Source organism: Orcinus orca, chromosome 3 (genome assembly GCF_937001465.1).
Source record: "Orcinus orca chromosome 3, mOrcOrc1.1, whole genome shotgun sequence".
Lineage (NCBI taxonomy): Eukaryota > Metazoa > Chordata > Mammalia > Artiodactyla > Delphinidae > Orcinus > Orcinus orca.
The window spans coordinates 80,824,316-80,834,532 of NC_064561.1; the positions used below are offsets into that span (position 1 = coordinate 80,824,316).

The following is a 10,217-nucleotide window of genomic DNA, read 5'->3' on the forward strand; positions in this document are numbered from 1 at the left end:
AAGCCCTGGTCTGGGAAGATCCCACATGCCACGGAGCAACTAAGCCCGTGCAGCACAGCTACTGAGCCTGTGCTCTAGAGCCCTCAAGCCACAACTACTGAAGCCCGCATGCCTAGAGCCCTTGCTCCGCAACAGCAGAAGCCACTGCAGTGAGATGTCCATGCACCGCAATGAAGAGCAGCCCCTGCTCGCCACAACTAGAGATAGCCAGCGCATAGCAATGAAGACCCAGTGCAACCGTAAATAAATAAATAAATAAATTTATAAAATAAAAAATACCTAGAGACAAATGACAATGAAAACATGATCATCCAAAACCTATGGGATGCAGCAAGAGCTGTTCTAAGTGGGAAGTTTATAGCAGTACAATCCTACCTCAAGAAACAAGAAAAATCTCAAATAAGCAATCTAAACTTACACCTAAAGGAACTAGAGAAAGAAGAAAAAACAAAACCCAAAGTTAGAAGAAGGAAAGAAATCATAAAGATCAGAGCAGAAATAAATGAAATAGAAACAAAGAAAGCAATAGCAAAGATCAATAAAACTAAAAGCTGGTTCTTTGAGAAGATAAAATTAATAAACCTTTAGCCAGATTCATCATGAAAAAGAGGGAGAGGACTCAAATCAATAAAATTAGATATGAAAAAGGAGAAGTTACAACAGACACTGCAGAAATACAAAGCATCCTAAGAGACTACTACAAGCAACTCTATGCCAATTAAATGGACAACCTGGAAGAAATGGACAAATTCTTAGAAAGGTATAACCTTCCAAGACTGAACCAGGAAGAAATAGAAAATATGAACAGACCAATCACAAGTAATGAAATGGAAACTGAGTTGATGATCTCTTAAGTTCAAACACATTCTAACAACATTGCAATTTTATCTCCCATGCTTAATATTTTTGACATCATTCTTTACATCCTTTTGTTCTGCATATCTCTTAACTACTTACTGTGGATAGAGGTGATTTTACTACTTTTGTCTTTTAACCTTCCTACCAGCTTTATAAGTGGTTGACCTACTACCTTTACTGCATGTTAGCCTTTATCAATGAGATTTTTCTTTTCATAATTTTCATATTTCTAGTTGTGGTCTTCTCTTTTCCAGTTAGAGAACTCCCTTTAACTTTTTTTGTAAAGCTGATTTAGTGGTGCTGAACTCTTTTAGCTTTTGCTTGTCTATAAAACTCTATCACTCCTTACAATCTGAGTAGATTGCCAGGTAGAGCATTCTTGGTTTTACGTTTTTTCTTCTCATCACTTTAAATGTATTGTGCCACTCCCTTCGCGCCTGCTAAGTTTCTGCTGAAAAGTCACCTGGTAGTCTTATGGGAGTTCCTTTATATGTAACTAGTTGCTTTTCCCTTGCTGCTTTTAAGATTCTTTACCTTTAATTTTTGCCATTTTAATTGCAATGTATCTTGGTGTGGATATCTTTGAGTTCAGCTTATTTGGGACGGTCTGTGCTTCCTGGATCTGGACTTCTGTTTCCTTTCCCAGGTTAGGGAAGTTTTCACCTGTTATTTGTTTAAATAACTTTTCTGCCCCTCTCTCTCTCTTTTTTCCTTCTGGGATCCCTATAATGCAAATATCAGTACACTTGATGTTGTCCCAGAGGTCTCTTCAACTATCCTCATTTTTTTTTAATTAATTAATTTATTTCTGGCTGCATTGGGTCTTCGTTGCTGTGCGCAGGCTTTTCTCTAGTTGCAGTGAGAGGGGGCTATTCTTTGTTGCTGTGTGCGGGCTTCTCATTGTGGTGGCTTCTCTAGTTGCAGAGCATGGGGTCTAGGCACCCAGGCTTCAGTAGCTGTGGCTCGCGGGCTCTAGAGCACAGGCTCTGCAGTTGTGGCGCATGGACTTAGTTGCTCTGCAGCATGTGGGATCTTCCCAGACCAGGGCTTGAACCCATGTCCCATGCATTGGCAGGTGGATTCTTAACTACTGTGCCACCAGGGAAGCCCTATCCTCATTTTTAAAAATTATTTTTTCTTTTTTCTGTTCACCTTGAGTGATTCCACTACTCTTGTCTTCCAGTTCACTGATCTGTTCCTCTGAATCATCCAATCTACTGAATCTGTTTTTCTTTCTGGTATATTTTTAATTTTAGTTACTGTATTCTTAAGCTCTGTTTAGTTTTTCTTTTTAGTTTCAAACTCTTAGTTAAACTTCTCACTGTATTCATTCTTTCTTTTCCTGAGTTTGTTGAACATCTTTATGATCATTACCTTGATCTCTTTATTGGGTAGATTACTTTGCTTAGTTCTTTTTCTGGGGCTTTTTCTTGTTCCTTTTTTTTTGGAACACACTCCTCTATCACCATTCATTCATTCATTCATTTATTTATTTGTGGCTGCCTTGGGTCGTTGTTGCTGTGCATGGGCTTTCTCTAGTTGTGGCGAGCGGGGGCTACTCTTTGTTGCGGTGTGCGGGTTTCTCATTGCGGTGGCTTCTCTTGTTGCGGAGCACAGGCTTTAAGGCGTGTGGGCTTCAGTAGTTGTGGCTTGTGGGCTCTAGAGCGCAGGCTCAGTAGTTGTGGCGCACGGGCTTAGTTGCTCCGCGGCATGTGGGATCTAGTTCCCGGACCAGGGCTCTAACCCATGTCCCCTGCACTGGCAGGCGGATTCTTAACCACCATGCTACCAGGGAAGCCCCTGTCACCACATGTTGCCTATTTCTCTGTTTTTATTTCTATGTGTTCGGTGGATCAGTTACATTTCCTGACCCTAGACCAATGTCCTTATGTAGGAGACATCCTATGGGGCCCAGCAGCACGCTCCCTTCAGGTCACCAGATTAATATGCTCTAGGGTTGCCCCCTATGTTGGCTGCATGGGCCCATCTGTTATGGTGTGGCTGACTACTGTTAGTGCCCTGGTAGGCAGGGCTGGCGCCTGGTCTGGTTGGCTGCCAGGCCCTGCCTCATACAAAAGCTGCTGGCCTGCTGGTGGGGCAGGGTCATGGCATTGCTGGCTGCACATCTCAGGGAGCCCTGGGGTTGGTGCTGGCCTATTGGTGGACAGGGCTGGGTCCAGGGGCAAGTGGGTTTCCAGGACAGGTGCTGACCAGCTGGTGGGCAGATAAGCCCTGATGCTAATAGGCTGGAGAAGACTCCAAAATGGCACTTTCCAGGACCAGTGTCCTTGTCATAGAACAGGCTTGTCAAAATGGCTGCTGTCAGTATTTATGTCCCTAAGGGGAGTCCCATTTGCCTCCCGCTGCTCTAGGAAGCTCTCCAAGATGAGCAAGTGGGTCTGATCAGGCTCCTTTCAGATTACTGCCTCTGTGTTGGGCCTCTGAGCATGTGAGATTTTGCATGAGCCCTTTAAAAGTGGAGTTTGTTTCCTATAGCCCTCTGGCTCTCCCAAAAGTAAGCCCATCTGGCCTTCAGAGCCAGTGGTTCTGGGGACTTGTCTTCCTGGCGCAGGACCCTGGGTTGGGGAGCCCAATGCGGGAGCTCAAGACCCTTACTCCTTTGGGAAAACCTCTGCAGTTGTGATTGTCCTTCTGTTTGTGGATTGCCTATCTAGGGATGTGGACCTTGACTATACTGTATCTCCACCCCTCCTACCAATATCATTGTGGTTCCTTCTTTATATCTTTGGGTGTGGAAAATCTTTTCTGCTAGTCTTCAGGTTGTTTTCATCAATAGTTGCTCTGTAAATAGTTGTAATTTTGGTGCACCCATGGGAGGAGGTGAGCTCAGGGTCTTCCTACTCTGCCATTTCATCTGAAGCTAGCAAACTTTTAACCTTCATTTAGGCTCCATGCAGAAATGGAAGATCTAGTTCTGATTGGAGCCAGTCATGTTCTTTCCTTCCCTGGATAAATCCTTCTTCTGGAGTGTACAATTTGATATAGAGATTCTTCTTCTGGAGACTACAACTTGACATAGTTGGATTACCACCCAATTTAATACTCTGCCTCTCAAATGTAGAAATGAATCAATTGCTCAGAAAGGTTTACAGTTGCTTCATATGACTACCAGTCATACAAGTGGCATGATTATATGATTACATGACAGTGAAAGAACTGGCAAAACTCAGAACTTACTGCTGCAGATTTTAAATGTTTGCAACCTAAAATCAAAACCATAAAATTAAAGAGCATTTAAGATAATTAAATATATACCTTAAGTAGTACTAACAAGATAGAGCCCATACCTATTTTAGTTACCAAAGTTTAAAAAAATTTATGGGGAGATGTAAGTAGAAATCACCCAGTATTTCATTCCTAGTGAATCCCTCTTCCTCCTTGTTATTTAGTTTTCTTTACTCCAGGGTGGCTTCTGGATTTACACAGCATTTTATTCTGTTCAGCAGCCACTCGGATTTGATTGTGCAATCAGTACTCTGCCTTCATTTTTCTTCTGTCAGAGGTAAACTACCTCTGGAGCAAAAAAATTGGGTCACAAATGCTTATCTGTAAAGCTGACAGCATATCACATCCTTCACACAATGTTACAGAGATCAACCGTGTCAGAGCCCCAGCATCATCATGTGACTGCTGTTCTTATTTCTTTGTTTACCAAGAAATGGCTTAATTTCCCCATGGGCCGCTTTAACCCTTGAATGGAAATTGCCACAGCCTTAAAAAGGAGGGAATGTGCAGTGGAAGGATGTACATTGCTCACTCACCACTGTTCTCCCCTAAAGTGGTCAGCAGAACCATTCAATGCCAAGCAATCTAGGAAATTTCTTCACACCCCCCTGACAGCTGACTGGCTTGGACTGACTTCCTAACTGGGCATCCACTTAATAAACAGCAAGTCCAGTGCTGATGGGGAGGCAGACCAGAAACTGTGAATATCTCTATTTTTTCAAAGGGCAACTCTAAGAACTAGAGTCCTTGTTCAATCTAAAAGAGCCCATTCAGATTTTAATCTTTAAGTAGAGAATAAATATTATCATGAAGTTTTGTTCTGGGTTCAACCTCACAAACTTCCCCTCACCAAGGATGCCCCAGCTGAGTGCGTAACCTGGCAACAGCCTTCCATAGAGTGTCATTCCTCTGTGGCCATCCACTTGGTGGCAAGACTATTGCTTGGGACCTCTTCTAGCATGGAGGGGAAAGATTTCTCTTTGGAATAGATTTGTGTCCTAGATATTGATCTGCCTTCCTTGTCCATAATGTTTCTGCCTTACCATCACGGTGACTTCGCTATGCACCACATTGCTTCTGATCAAGAAGCTCATTTCACAGCACAAGAATTTCAGTAGAGGGCTAGTGCCCACAGAATCCACTGGTTTTTACCACATACTCCCTTGCTTAGCAGCTGCTGGCTTAATAAGACAGTGACATGGCCTCATGAAGGCCCTGTTAGGCTACCAGTTAGGAGAGACACCCTGAAAGCATGGGGTTTTATTTTACAGGATGAAGAAACCAATATATGTGTGCCTCTCCTATAGGCATGGGTCCAAGAGTCGAGATTGGAGTTAAGAGTAGCTTCCTTACACTATTATGGCTAATAATCTACTTATGGGAGTCTTGCTTCCCATCCCTGCCATTTTGAGCTCTGCTGGTTTGGAGGTGTTGGTTCCTAATGGACAAATGTTTCAATTGAATTGGAAGCTAAGACTGCCAACTATTTCTTTTGGTTTATTAAAGCCATTGAACCAACATGCAACCACCACCACTACCACCACCACAAATAAAAACAAAGGGGAGTGGGAAGGAAGAAGAGAGAGAGAAAAAGGCTCTGGAAATTCAGACCCTTCAGGAATAAAGATTTGGGTCACCTCACCAGGTAAAGAATTGTGACCAGCTGAGGTTCTTACTGAGAGCAAAGAAAAGATGAAATGGGTAGTGGAAGATGGAAGAAGATTATAAATATATCTTTGCGATTAGTTATAGGAATGAAGACTAGAGCAGCTATGCATATTTTCTTCCTTTCTTTGTGTATATATGTGTATGCATTTGTATGATATGTATTATAAATTCGTTTATAGTAACAATTTTCTCTTTTCCTTCCCTTTTTTATTATTTTTTAAAATTTTATTTATTTATTTATTTATGGCTACGTTGGGGCTTCATTGCTGCGTGCGGGCTTTCTCTAGTTGTGGCGAGCGGGGGCTACTCTTTTTTTTTTTTTTTTGTGGTACGCGGGCCTCTCACTGTTGTGGCCTCTCCCGTTGCAGAGCACAGGCTCCGGACGCGCAGGCTCAGCGGCCATGGCTCACAGGCCCAGCCGCTCCGCGGCATGTGGGATCTTCCCGGACCGGGGCACGAACCCGTGTCCCCTGCATTGGCAGGCGGATTCTTAACCACTGTGCCACCAGGGAAGTCCCTCCTTCCCTCTAATATTCTACTCAAGTTTTGTTTGAGGCTAACTTTACAATTTAGTCACTAGAGGATAGAATATTCAGATGGCACTGTGACCAAATTTGAGGAATAATTTAAAATAATTTTATTAATTTATTTTAATTATTTTATTTTTAATTAAAACTCTTTGGGGAACTTTGAATTCATTATTTTTCCCATTCTTGGTCCAATTACATCTAGAAATGGCCCCTAGATTATAAGACCAGGAGACAGGGCCAGGCACCAGGGAGAGGAGAAGGAGGCAGCTGCCAGTGCTGGAGACCTGGGGAAGGGGCCACTCCTTCTTCAGGCAGGAGTTAGGACAGGTACAGGTGCAGGATTGCCTCTGACGCTTCAGCTAGTTGGCTGCCTTCCTCACACCCTCCCTGAGGGCAGGGGATGGGTCACTGGGATCTCCCTGAAGCAGAATGTGCACCCCATCCTGGTAACCCTGCAGAGCTGCAGCGTAGGTGCTTGCCTTCTCCTCCCGCAGCCCTGGGTGATGAGCTCTGTAGCTTGGCTCAGAAAGGTGGTGGTGGGCCCTCCTTCCTTTTCCTCTCCCTGCCTTCCTGTTTCCCAGGGTCCCTGGTGCAGCCTTTAGGACTCTGCATCAATACCAACTCACTTATGCAGGTAGGACTGAGGCCTGAGACTTCTTCCTTGGAAAAGGGGTCCAAGAGGGCAAGTTCAGCCTTGGTGTGCAGGGCTCGGCAGGGGCACGGGACGCCTCCTTGGTGCTCCCACAGTTAAAGATGGCAGGTCTGGATGGTGAGGGCGTGGCGTGGGGGATGGTCCGTTGGCACCTCCAACACGTCGAGGCCCCTCCTCTCCACGCCCCTCCTTTCTGCAGGGGAGCCGCTGGTGCAACCAGGACACATCATGGCCCCAGGGCCAGGTCTCATCGAGGGGGCGGTATGGGGATCAGAGAGGCTGGCAGGATGTGCAGGTCCCTGGACACTTCGGAGGACCGTGTCACCTCCCCACCCCCGAAGAACTCCTTGAGTTGGGGGCTGTCGAGCGCGGAGATGTGCACCGTGAAACGAACCAAATCCTCAGCCCCCTTTCGAGGCTTCTTGATCACCGAAGCTTTGAACCGCCAAACACCTGTGCGCGGGGAGGGGCGGGACCCGGGGGAAGCAGGGAACTCGTGGAGGAAGCGGAAGAGGTTGGGTGGAGGTTGTAGGCCGGGTCTCCAAGCGGCTTGTGGAAGTTGCTGAATCGCAGAGATGGATACAGCCAATGTTGGGACTTTACAGCGAATGTTGGGACTTTGCATCTCATCATTTTCAGGTAAGGATGAGACTGTCTTCCTTTCTATGAAGTAGAGTCGTGTCTCGTTAGAAACAGAGTTGTGTTTCTTGTTGCGTGAGAGTTCAAATATGTATAGAAAGGGTGTGTATGGGGCTTCCCTGGTGGCGCAGTGGTTGAGAGTCCGCCTGCTGATGCAGGGGACGCGGGTTCGTGCCCTGGTCCGGGAAGAAACCACATGCCGCGGAGCGGCTGAGCCCGTGAGCCATGGCCGCTGGGCCTGCGCGTCCGGAGCCTGTGCTCCACAACGGGAGAGGCCACAACAGTGAGAGGCCCGCGTACCGCAAAAAAAAAAAAAAGGACAAGAAAGGGTGTGTATGGATGCTGCGTAGCCCACGGGGTGGCTAGTAGCCAGTATTAAGGGATTCCCCTTAGCTTGAAGCCCTCCCTTGTGATGCTAAGGTTGCAACACTTCAAACCGTATTGATGTTTTGCCAGCTGTTCCCTGTTAGATTCCGCTAACAAGGGGCCCTAGAGAGAGACTGCGCTGAACGGGAAGAAGGGATTGCTCCTTTCTGTTTACTCCCTCAGAGCTGCTAAACTTCTTCCTGTTACAGTGAGTGTCGCCTTATGCTCACTTCTTCGGCTTGGCACTGGCAGTTTCTTTCTGGAGCAGCAGCTGGATCCAGTTTGCAGTTTACCCAGCATTTGCAGAACCAGGCTCATTACGCCCCCTCTGAGACATTAGCGCCACCTGACGTGCCCCTGCTGCAGAGGGCAGAGTTTCAGCTCCACCCGGCCCCTCCCCAGCTTTTAAGCTTGGGTAGTTTCAGCCACCTGGCTCTTGTTCCCTCCAAACCTGAGTTTGCTACTTTCCTGCTATCTTTGTGTTCTGATTCCCTTTACTGTCACTGTTACCGAACCAAACTTGGGTCTGCTTGCCCACGTGCAGTAAAGCCAATCTACTGACACACCACACTGGATCGTGGTGAAGGAAAGTGCAGTGTTTATTGCAGGCCAAGCAAGGAGTCCAGGCACCTAGTGCTTAAAAGGCCCAAACTCCTTGAAGACTTTCAGGGAAAGGTTTTTAAAGACAGGGTGAGTGAGGGGGTCATGGGGTGTGTGATCAGCTCCTGGACTTTCTTCTGATTGGCTGGTGGTGAGGTTAATTGGGGGTCACTATCATCAGCCTTCTGTTCCAACAGGTCTGGGGTCTAAGTGCTCGTGGGCAGCACACAGTTAACTTCTTCCACCTGGTGGGGGTTTCAGTATCTGCAAAACAGCTCAAAGGACATGGCTCAGAATATTATCTATAGCCCTTGAGGAGGAACTAAGGTCCTTGACTTTGTTTAATGGCTGAACTATTATTGTCTTGCTTGACTGTTTTCCCTTATTTCTGCATTTTCTCACTTCTCTGATTAAAGTTACTCTTTGGAACTCGGGGAAGGCCTAGGAGGCTAAGGTTTTTCTACAGGCAGGAGGCAGGCAGAGGACGTGGGGGTTCTTTTATGGGAAGGCTCCATAGGGCCCTGTTCAGTTACAACACCAAGTTAACAGTTTTCTTTGTAATTGGAGTATAGTTGATTTACAATGTTGTGTTAATTTCTGCTGTACAGCAAAGAGATTGTTATACATATATATAATTCTTTTATGTTCTTTTCCATTATGGCTTATCACAGGATACTGAATATAGTTCTCTGTGCTATACAGTAGGGCCTTGTTATCCGTCCATTCCATATATAATAGCTTATTAGCTACTAACCCTAACCTCCCACTCCATCCCTCCCCCAACCCCCTCCCCCATGGCAACCACAAGTCTGTTCTCTATGCCCGAGTCTGTTTCTGTTTCATAGATAGGTTCATTTGTGTCATAATTTAGATTCTACATATAAGTGATATCATATGGTATTTGTCTTTCTCTTTATGACTTACTTCACTTAGTATGATAATCTCTAGTTGCATCCATGTTGCTGCAAATGGCATTATTTCATTCTTTTTTTTTTTTTTAAGGCTGAGTAGTATTCCATTGTATACATGTACCACGTCTTCTCTATCCATTCATCTGTCGATGGACATTTAGGTTGTTTCCATGTCTTGGCTATTGTGAATAGTGCTGCTATGAACATTGGGGTGCATGTATCTTTTTGGATTATAGTTTTGTCTGGATATATGCCCAGGAGCGGGATTGCTGGATCATATCATAATTCTATCTTTAGTTATCTGAGGAACCTTCATACTGTTTTGCATAGTGGCTATACCAACTTACATTCCCATCAACAGTGTAGGAGGGTTCCCTTTTCCACATCCTCTCTATATGCTTACCTTTTTAGTGCTATTTTCTATGCCATTTTTTGACAATACCATTCTAAATAGTGTCATAATTTAAGTGCTCTGCTATTGAATAGTCTCTTAATATTTTGCTGTTAAGGCTTCAAAGAATATTCTTGTATATAAATCCTTGACTAGATCTCTGCTTATTGCTCTGGTATAAATTCCTGGATAGAAGATTACTAATTCAGTGAAATTTGAACCATTTAAAGGCTCTTCACACAGTTGTAGAATTTCTCTCCAGAGGTAGCTGACCCACTCTTGAATCTCTAATGGGTTTTAACTATAGAGCATTGACATAGAACTTTTATAAAACTGGACTGTCAGACATGCAAACA

The 10,217-nt window shown here is 44.9% G+C and overlaps 1 pseudogene; it reads right to left on the minus strand.

Annotated features, from left to right (window-relative positions):
- Window positions 1-6,000: 6,000 nt before the first annotated feature.
- On the minus strand, window positions 6,001-7,776 carry LOC101272966 (sorting nexin-15-like; annotated as a pseudogene).
- Window positions 7,777-10,217: the final 2,441 nt, after the last annotated feature.